Source organism: Mangifera indica, chromosome 17 (genome assembly GCF_011075055.1).
Source record: "Mangifera indica cultivar Alphonso chromosome 17, CATAS_Mindica_2.1, whole genome shotgun sequence".
NCBI classification, from domain to species: Eukaryota; Viridiplantae; Streptophyta; class Magnoliopsida; order Sapindales; family Anacardiaceae; genus Mangifera; species Mangifera indica.
In genome coordinates this window covers 2,622,821-2,632,417 of record NC_058153.1, presented here as the reverse complement: position 1 = coordinate 2,632,417, position 9,597 = coordinate 2,622,821, and the positions used below count along the sequence as shown (strand labels likewise).

General features: G+C 30.1%; 1 pseudogene; it reads left to right on the top strand.

Moving 5' to 3' along the window:
* The first annotated feature begins 4,893 nt into the window (after nucleotides 1–4,893).
* LOC123201014 lies at nucleotides 4,894–8,448 on the top strand (annotated as a pseudogene).
* Nucleotides 8,449–9,597: the final 1,149 nt, after the last annotated feature.

Genomic DNA, 9,597 nt, shown 5'->3' with positions numbered 1-9,597 from the left:
ATAACACTCATCAAATATATATTTATTTATATTTTCAAAATAAATATAATTAATATTATTCATAAGTCTAAAGGCTTACTAGTCAAAAGACAGAGGATAGCTTAAGATTGAAAAATGGAAAGAAATCAGGTAATATTATAAAAACAATGTTATATATATATTGAGTATATAATATGTCATTATATAATTAAATTTTATTTTATTTTTAATTCAAAATCATTTAATCTAAACATTATCTATGTATTTATTTGTGTACAGATACATTTATTATAGGCAAAACACTTATTTTCACCCAAAGTTTATTATTTTTCTAAGTTTTCACCCATTAACTTTAAAAAACTCAGACACTCGTCTATCTATTAATTTTGATTGATACTGTCAAAGATAAAATCATCATTTTAATTTTTTATTTAAAGAAAGAATAATTTATCCTCATTTCCTACCTTAATTTTGAAAAATAATAATTTTTTTCGCTAACTTGATTTAAAAAATTACTTTTTAACCCTCACCATTTAAGGTTTATAAGATTTCATATTTTAAGGTTAACAACTAACTCCTTAAAGTTTAAAACATTATACTTACACCTTCAAAAATTCATTACCTCTTTCCATCAACCGTTCTTCCTAATGATTTCCTCTGACGCATCGTCAATCCTACAACTGACAATACACTAGAGAGAATCATCAAAAAGAATTATCAATGGAAAGAGATAATAAATTTTTAGGGGTGTAAGTATAATGCTTTGAACTTTAAAAAGGTAATGTTAATCTTAAAATATAAAAATCCTAAAAACCTTAAATAGTGAAACTGAAAAAGCAACCTTTTTAATATTATATTTAGTAAAATTATTAGTTTTAAAATTAAAATAAAAAAATAGAATAAAATATTCTTTTTAAATAAAAAATTTTAAAATAGTAATTTTATCTTTAATAATAATAACTAAAATTAAGAGGTGAACAAATATTTAAGTTTTTTAAAATTAATTAATAAAACCAAAAAAAGAATAAACTTTAGGTGAGAGCTAAGTCCTTTGGCCTTTATTTTATTATAAAATTGGTTGAATTAAAATTTATAGTTGTCCAATGAAAGAGCCGCAGCCCACGGCTCTGATTCTCTTGAACATGCCTAATTGCCAGCGGGACTGTATCAAAGCCTCGTGTGACGGCCGCGCAACTGCTTCATAATTTATAAAACATAGTGTACGGGGTTTGATTTGATAAATTTGAAAGGTTTTTTAAACTAAAATGAATAAAAATTTTAGAAAAATTTTTAATCAAATTAAATTATTTTTAATTATAAATTATATTAAATTATACTAAAAAGATGATTTAGATTACCATTTGAACTATAGTTATTAATATCTTATAAGATATGATATATATTATATTCTATGATATATAATACATATCATATCATACGATATAAATAAAAAATAATACATATTATAAGATATATTAAATTAATACTATATTATAAACGTATCATATGATATAATATATATCTTATAATATGATATATATTACTGATATACTTTTAAAAAAAAATGATAATGTATTAGGGATGTATATGAAAAATTTTAAAATATTAAAGTTTTTATGAAATTATTTAAAATGATGATATGTTAATTATAATATTTTATTAGTATTTTATTATTGTAATTTTGAAAAGATATATCATATGATATTATACATGATATGGTAAATTAAAATTTTTATATACAATATGATACACAATTCAACTACTATAATTTCAATCATTTAAAATTTTATATATATATTTATATATATATATATATATATATATATATATATATATATATATATATATATATATATATATATATTATTTAATAGAATTAACTTAATTATAATTTTCTAAAACATAATATACAAGTGTAAAATAAATATAAAATATATATATATATATACATGTAAAAAAATTATAAAATAAATATAAAAACAAATTGTACACTAGTTGCTTATTAAAAAACTATATCAAATATAATTATATATATGTATTTTAAAAAATTATGGTTTATGGTTTGATTCAGTTTGAAAATTGTCAAACTGTAACCTAAATTAAAAAACGATTTAAAAAATTTTAACTCAAATTAAACCATTTTATAAATCAAACCATAATTTTTAAGCAATTCAGTTTGATTTTACGGTTTGAATCGAATTATACATATCTTTATTTTCAATCTCCAACAATAAGAGAGTGGCAATCAGTCAATTCAAATTAATTTTTATAAATAAAAGACAAAGAGCAAATTTATGAGTGTTTATTTCGAGTCATTTATGTATTTTAATATGTGATTATATTTTTTTTAATTTTAATTTTGAATTATTTAATTATATAATATATATAATTTTATTAAAAAATAGAGGTGAGGAACTTGTGGGATTAAGTGGGTTAAGTTTGGATCTAGGATGGATTTTTATTTATTTATTATCAATCGGTCAATCACTAAACTCGCATATCCTTGTATCTCCAAATAAATGTGCACGTTCCCTTCACTAATTAAGTTAATTATTCCATCACATTGTTTTCTTCTACTAGTGCTCATGATAGATTGCTTTATATATAAATTATCATCACGTTATTTATATTATTGGTCAAAAGACTTATTCTCACCCAATGTTTACTTTATTCTCAGATTTTCACCTATTAAATTTAAAAAAATTAAATATTTATTTATCTGTTATTAAAGTTAATAAAATCTGTTAATATTAAAGATAGAATTATCATTTAATCAATAAAATAAAATTTTATTTCATTTCTCTACTGTAATTTAAAAAGTTAATATTTTTTTTTATCATAAGTTTTAAATATTTATTTTTTCTTTTCAAAGGTTTCATTTCTTTCCTTCATTATTCGGCAATTAGAATCCGACTAACAGCCCATATTCTTTCACTGTCATTGCTCTCTCTCACTCTCAAAGCTAAAAACTTAAGTTTTGAATGTGTTAATGTTTTGCGTACAAGAGCTCCCCGTTTTAAACCTATACAATAGCTCTAGGTAGATGATAGCTTGAATAAGAAATTTCAATATTATCAAAACAACATGACAGTTAATGATTAAAATTCATTGTCCAACTCACTACACTTAAAACATAAAGAAGGAATTAAAGTTTGTACCTCAATCTCTCTCATGATCCCCGAAAAATCATAAAACCTCTTCTTAGATAAGTGCAAAAATTCGGCGTACTCTTCATCGTTCTTAATTGCAAGAGTTGAGGCACAAGCGGAGACCATGTACAAATATTATTTTCGTGTGATAGGAATGATATTTGTACACTGGACTTCCATGTGATCGATGAGAGCTTTTAGTACACTAGATTTGCCACTGCTTTGACTACCAACCATCGCCACTTATGAGAGCTTGATCGTGGACTATCTCCCATGTTGAGCAAAGATGTCCTATAACTTATTCACAATAGGTATGACAGAGCCTCCTAATGGCACAACGATTGCCATTGACTACTACGGAAACGACATCATCGCAGGTTCTTTGGCCATGAGTTGCATGTGTTTGGATCAAGAAGCTAGGGTTTTGGAAATTCAAATTTCATAGAGAAAGAGAAAAGATTTTGAATACGTTATTAAGTGAGTGACATGAAGGGTAAAAGAATAGGGGTTGCCGGCCAAATTCTGATAGTCAGAGAAGAGAGGAAAGAAATGAAATCCCCAGGAGAAAAGTTAAGTTTTTAAAATTTAAATTGAAGAAAAATTATTAATTTTTTAAAACTAAGATAAAGAAATAAAATAAAATATTATTTTTTTAATATTACCGGTTAAATATTTTACCATAAATAATTCCCTTTCTAACTTGTATCACATCTGGATCAATTTAATAATCATAAACAATGTCAAACTTAAAAGAAAAGGCATATAAATAAAATGCATAATCATAGGATACATACTCTAATATTTTTTAATGGAGTATGACTATTTTTATTATAATAAAAAAATATATTTTTTATATAATTTAAATATATAAATAATATATCTTTATATGATTAAAAAATTTTAAATTAATTTATATATTAAAAATATATATAATATTATTCATAATTTTATAATTAAGTGATTATTTTAATTTAAAATAAATTAATCAGATCCTCTGGATATCTGAAATGGATTCTGGTAGTTTTATAATAATAAATTAACAATCGAGGGCAAATACGTAAATAAGAGACAATAGTTCGACAGTGGGAAGTTTAAACGCGAGGCGGGAAGGACCGGTGCACACTATAAAAAGGGGTCTCTGCCTCGCTCACACACTCGCAAACTCTTTCTTCTCTCGCAAACTCACAAACTCTCTCTTGAAATTTCTAAACTATTTAAAAAGAAATCTAATTTAACAAAATAATTCTACTTTGGAGAGAAAATAAAGCTAAATATAGAGATCGCAAACCCTAGAAGTGAGCAGGATCGGGCTTAGCAGATCGAATATGAAGCATTGGTGTCTTCTTGGTTGACCATTTTTACGACGTTCGTATAACTTATTCTTGCTTCTTTTTGTCATTTATTTGTTTTTTTCCGGTTAAGGTAAGGTACTGAAGTGCTTGTTTCACTTTCTCTGATCTGTCTGTTCTGATTGGAAATGTTACCTCTCCGTTTGGTTGCCGGGAAATGAATTTTGAATGTGTTTCTTTTATTTGTTTCCTTTGTCTTTGTGTTGTTGAACAAAACCTCATGGAGTGTTGGTTATTTTGCATGCTCCAAAGTTATGTAAGGAAATGGGAATTTTCTGCTGTTGTGATTATCGGCTTTTCCATCTGCTTCAATTGTGGTTTAATTAATAGATAATTTTTGTAGTACCTTGTTCACATGTGATTATTCTTATGTAGTGTTTTTCTATATCTTGATATATTACACTATAGGTGGTTCCCTCTACGTTTTCAAGATGGCTTCTACTGCTGCTACTGCTTGTTTCTTTCCAGTTTCTTTTCCATCCACAGACTCTGTTGCAAAGACCAAAAATATTGGATCTGCTAGTTTGGGAAGTATCAAAACGAAATCATCTTCTGGGGGTTTGCAGGTTAAGGCCAGTGCTCAAGCCCCTTCCAAAATGAATGGTACTTCAGTTGGTTTGACAAAACCATTGGAAAGCCTGGAGAATGAGGATGAAATGCCTTCATCTCCCCCAAGAACTTTTATTAACCAATTACCTGACTGGAGCATGCTTCTTGCTGCCATAACAACCATATTCTTGGCAGCGAAGAAACAGTGGATGATGTTTGACTGGAAACCAAGAAGGTCTGATATGCTTATTGATCCATTTGGCATTGGGAGGATTGTTCAGGATGGTCTCATATTCCGACAAAAGTTGTCGGTTAGATCCTATGAGATAATTGCTGATCGTACTGCATTCATAGAGACATTGATGAATTATTTACAGGTGCTTCAAATATTTGATTTTGATTTTTCTTTTAGATGCACCAGCATCTTGAATGCGCTGCTATGATATAAATTACCTATGTTGAAAGACAAAATACTTCACATGGTTTGTTGACTGCTATGTGGTTTCATTTTATGCTTTCACTTGCCAAATATTTTTTGTTTAATTTGTGGCAGGAAACAGCTCTTCATCATGTTAAGAGTATTGGTCTTCTTGGCGATGGCTTCGGTTCAACCCCAGGGATGTGCAGTTATCCGAATGCAGGTTGTTGTAGATCGTTATCCTACCTAGTAAGTTGCTCATAGTGTGACTTTATGTTGGCAATTTAATATGAGTGGATAATGTTGTGCCCTTTTGTTTGTTGTTGAAATCATGATGATGTGATGACTGTCCACTGCATGAAATTTATGAGAGTTACTTTGTGGCCAAGAATTAGCTCAGTTATTTAGTTTTTTTGGTTAATTTTTCCTGGGATTCTGCAGAATTGAGCCATGGACTTAAATCTAAAGGTTTAGGTCTTATATCTGAGCTGCAGGAATGATGTATGTGTTTGAAGGTTAAATTTTTAACGTTTGGCTGCCGTGAATCAGTGTTCCCATTCAATAAAGAATATAAACTAGCTTAGGAACCAGTGCCTTCCTACCTAACCCAAGCCAAAATGTGAGATAAATAGAGATTTAAAAAAAAAAAGAGTGAAGGTGAGAGTGAGAGAAAGTGATTACTGTATTCTTGAAAATGAACAAAATCACCCAAAAGGATGGAGGCTGAGAGAGACACCTATTAGTTTTGGATTTTTTTTTTTTTTGGATTGAGGACAGTTGGTGATTGTGTTTGAGTTTCATGGTACATTATGACATATGGGACATCAACAATTTATGGGGTTATTCACTGTAAATGTTTTAGTTATATTGTGAATACTGGTCCATCCCCCCTCCCCCCTTTTCCTTTTTCCCTTTTCTTCCCTTTTCAGAAATCATTTGTTTAAAAAATATAGTAAGCTTTGCTTCTTAGGATATACGGCTTTGTTGTTCTTATTTGATTTGGTATTGTCTTGTATACATCAATGAAGGTCGATATACTGTATTATGTATGTCCACAGGGGTGATGTAGTTGAGGTAGATTCTTGGGTTAACGCATCTGGAAGAAATGGTATGTGCCGTGATTGGCTTGTCCGCGATAGTAAAACAGGGGAAACTTTAACAAGGGCCTCCAGGTAAGGAACTTCTTATTTTAAATAGAATTTAGCACTCCCTTTTGGTGTTCTGTATTTGTTATCATCTATGGTTGTGCTGGCTACTGAAACTATATGCTTCTTCTAAAATTTGTTGCATAGTTGTTGGTTCTGTAGATCTGTTGTACATATCTATATGTGCTTTTGGGACAAAAAAGAGATTTTTTGGGTTGTATTTTCTTTATATGTACAATAGTTTTTGGTTTAGGATGTGTAAATCAACAATTTTGCATATCAATGAGTGATGGTGTTTATTATTATTTTGATTGGATAGTGATTATATTAGTTACTGGTATCATCGGAACTGTTATGTGATTTTAGCTTTTAATACTTGCAGTGTGTGGGTGATGATGAATAAATCCAAAATTCCAGATGAAGTCAGAGGGGAAGTTGAGCCTGTTTTTGTAAACTCTGATCCTGTTGTGGATGAGGATAGTAGGAAATTACCAAAACTTGAAGACAACACGGCTGATTATGTTCGCAGAGGTTTAACGGTAAGTCATTGATTTTAATAATGGTGGTTATTGATTCATAATAACTTCAATCTTGATTCTTAGTTGTTTGCTCTCTTGTGACATTTTCATTCTTTTTCAAATGTGCAGCCTAGATGGAGTGATTTAGATGTCAACCAGCATGTTAACAATGTGAAGTACATTGGCTGGATCCTTGAGGTAGATTTTTTCATTTTATCTCATTGTGCAGATTTCAGCATTGTAACAACATATTCTCCCTTGATTCTTGTTTGGACATGCTTGCTTGAGTAGCTTTAGTTTGTCTGCTATGATGCTTGCTAAATATCGAGATGCTTAACCTGATTAATATTCGTAACTCTAAGAGCAAGTTCAACTTTCTGCAACCAGAAACAATCATTTGCTGGAATTAGTTCAACTGGGAATTAGGATAGCTTAAACTACCAATAAGCATTGTGATCTTGTGACGTGGTTAGCCTTTTTTTAGCTTATTTTTGAGAATCTTTAAGATTAGAAATTTTTTTATGGCTGAACAATTAACAAATTAGAAGGCACAATTTGTTTAAGTGGGTATTGTGCACTTCTCTTGTAGTGTATACATGGTAATAGGTTGTAATGACTGAATACAATTAAAATTTCAATTTTTTGCTCAAACTTCTGGCAAAAGCTCTGAATATAGAAAGATCTGATCTGTGAAATGGAATTTTGTAGCCCCAGCATGGTTCCTCTTTTGTGAGGCTTTCTAGTGTTGTCAGGGTTGGTAATTGACCAAAATGTAAAAGAGAAAAATTAAGAAATCTAAATTAAATTGGAGGAAACGGAATTTGTAGTATTTTCGTTTGGCTTAATAGGATTCTGTAATTTTTTTTCTTTCTATATGTGACTACATTTTTTTTTTTTTTTGCTTTAAAAGTTGCAAATGCCTCCTGAACCAAACTATATATTGCTACTTGTTTAAGAGTGCCCCACAGGCAATCTTGGAGAGTCACGAGATTGCATCCATGACTTTGGAGTATCGGAGGGAATGCAGGAAGGACAGTGTGTTACGGTCTCTTACTGCTGTCTCTGGTTCTGATGTTGGCAATTTGGGCCACTTTGGCCATGTTGAGTGCCAGCACATGCTACAACTTGAGGATGGGACTGAAATAGTGAGAGGAAGGTCTGAATGGAGGCCTAAATATGCAAACTTTGGGAATGCGGGTGAGTTTCTGGCTGAAAGCGCATAAAAGCTTGTTCATTGTGGCTAGGAGGTAATAGTCACATTGCTAGTGTAGAATCCAATCCTGCCTGTGTTGGATGATTTTTATGCTTCTTTTTATATAATTACTTGTTTGTGTTACTTTAGTTAAAGCTGTAAGTTCAATGTAATTAGCCTTGCTGCCATCTCTTATTTCAGGGGTGGGTAATCCATATTTTATAATACTCTCTTTTTCATTCCACTATATAGATATAATTATATTAACCTTATTAAAAAAAAAAACCAATATGATAAAAAACTAAAGTAGAGAAACACAATTATTTAAAGTCTTAGTATATTAATTCAATGGTTAGATGTTTTTTTTAATTTTTGTTTCTCTTCTAGCTCTTCTTACATTTAGGCTAGAAACTCTTCTTTCCTCTATCTAGTCTCTTAAATATCAGCTCAAATCTTTGCCCTAATCCATTAGGTGCAATTATTGGACCAACCTCATGATAGATCTTCTTCACAAAGGCATCTTTTAAAGTTTTGCTCAAAGCCTTGTAATATGATTGGAGAAGTTGTGCACCTGTTATGACATCTTTAGCTATCTTCAATTTAAGCTCATTAATGAACTCTCTATTTGTCTTGAGTTGTGCTACGCATGTATGGGGTGTATCTCTCTAGAGAATTAAATCTAATGCTCACATTGTTGGGCTTTTGTTGTAGATTAATGAATTTTTTAGCTTAAAGGTAAGTCGAGTTTGTAGTCTTGTACTTTGCATCAAATAGTCTCCTGAAATCTATCCAACTAAAACTAGTCACCTCAACTATATCTAACATCTCCTTTGAGAATGTAGCTAACATATATGACTTTCTCAACATATGTTATAAGAAATAAAGACATAACACTCTTTACTACCTTAAGCCATTCTTCGGCCACTACAAGATCACTAATACCTGAGAATCTAAAGGTTGGTGCATGCTCCTGAAAGTCCTCTCTAGAATCACATCTATTGGTTGTGCCCATGTCGGCTCACTCAAATTCTTAGAATGTCACAATGCTCCCTCAAAAACTTTTAAATGATATTTCAAATGTCAGTGGCATTTAATCCAATCTGTGAGGTTGGGGTTGAGGTCACCACATCCTGAGCTTCAAGTGAGTATACGACGAAAGTATTTTTGTTCAATCTTCTTTATCTCCTCATTCATTGCATTTAAAGAGTTATCATAGTATATGATCTTGGGCAAATCTTCAATGACTAAGATGAAGTCATCGTAGTTATAAGACTAGAGTGCTCCCAAGATGATTGAAT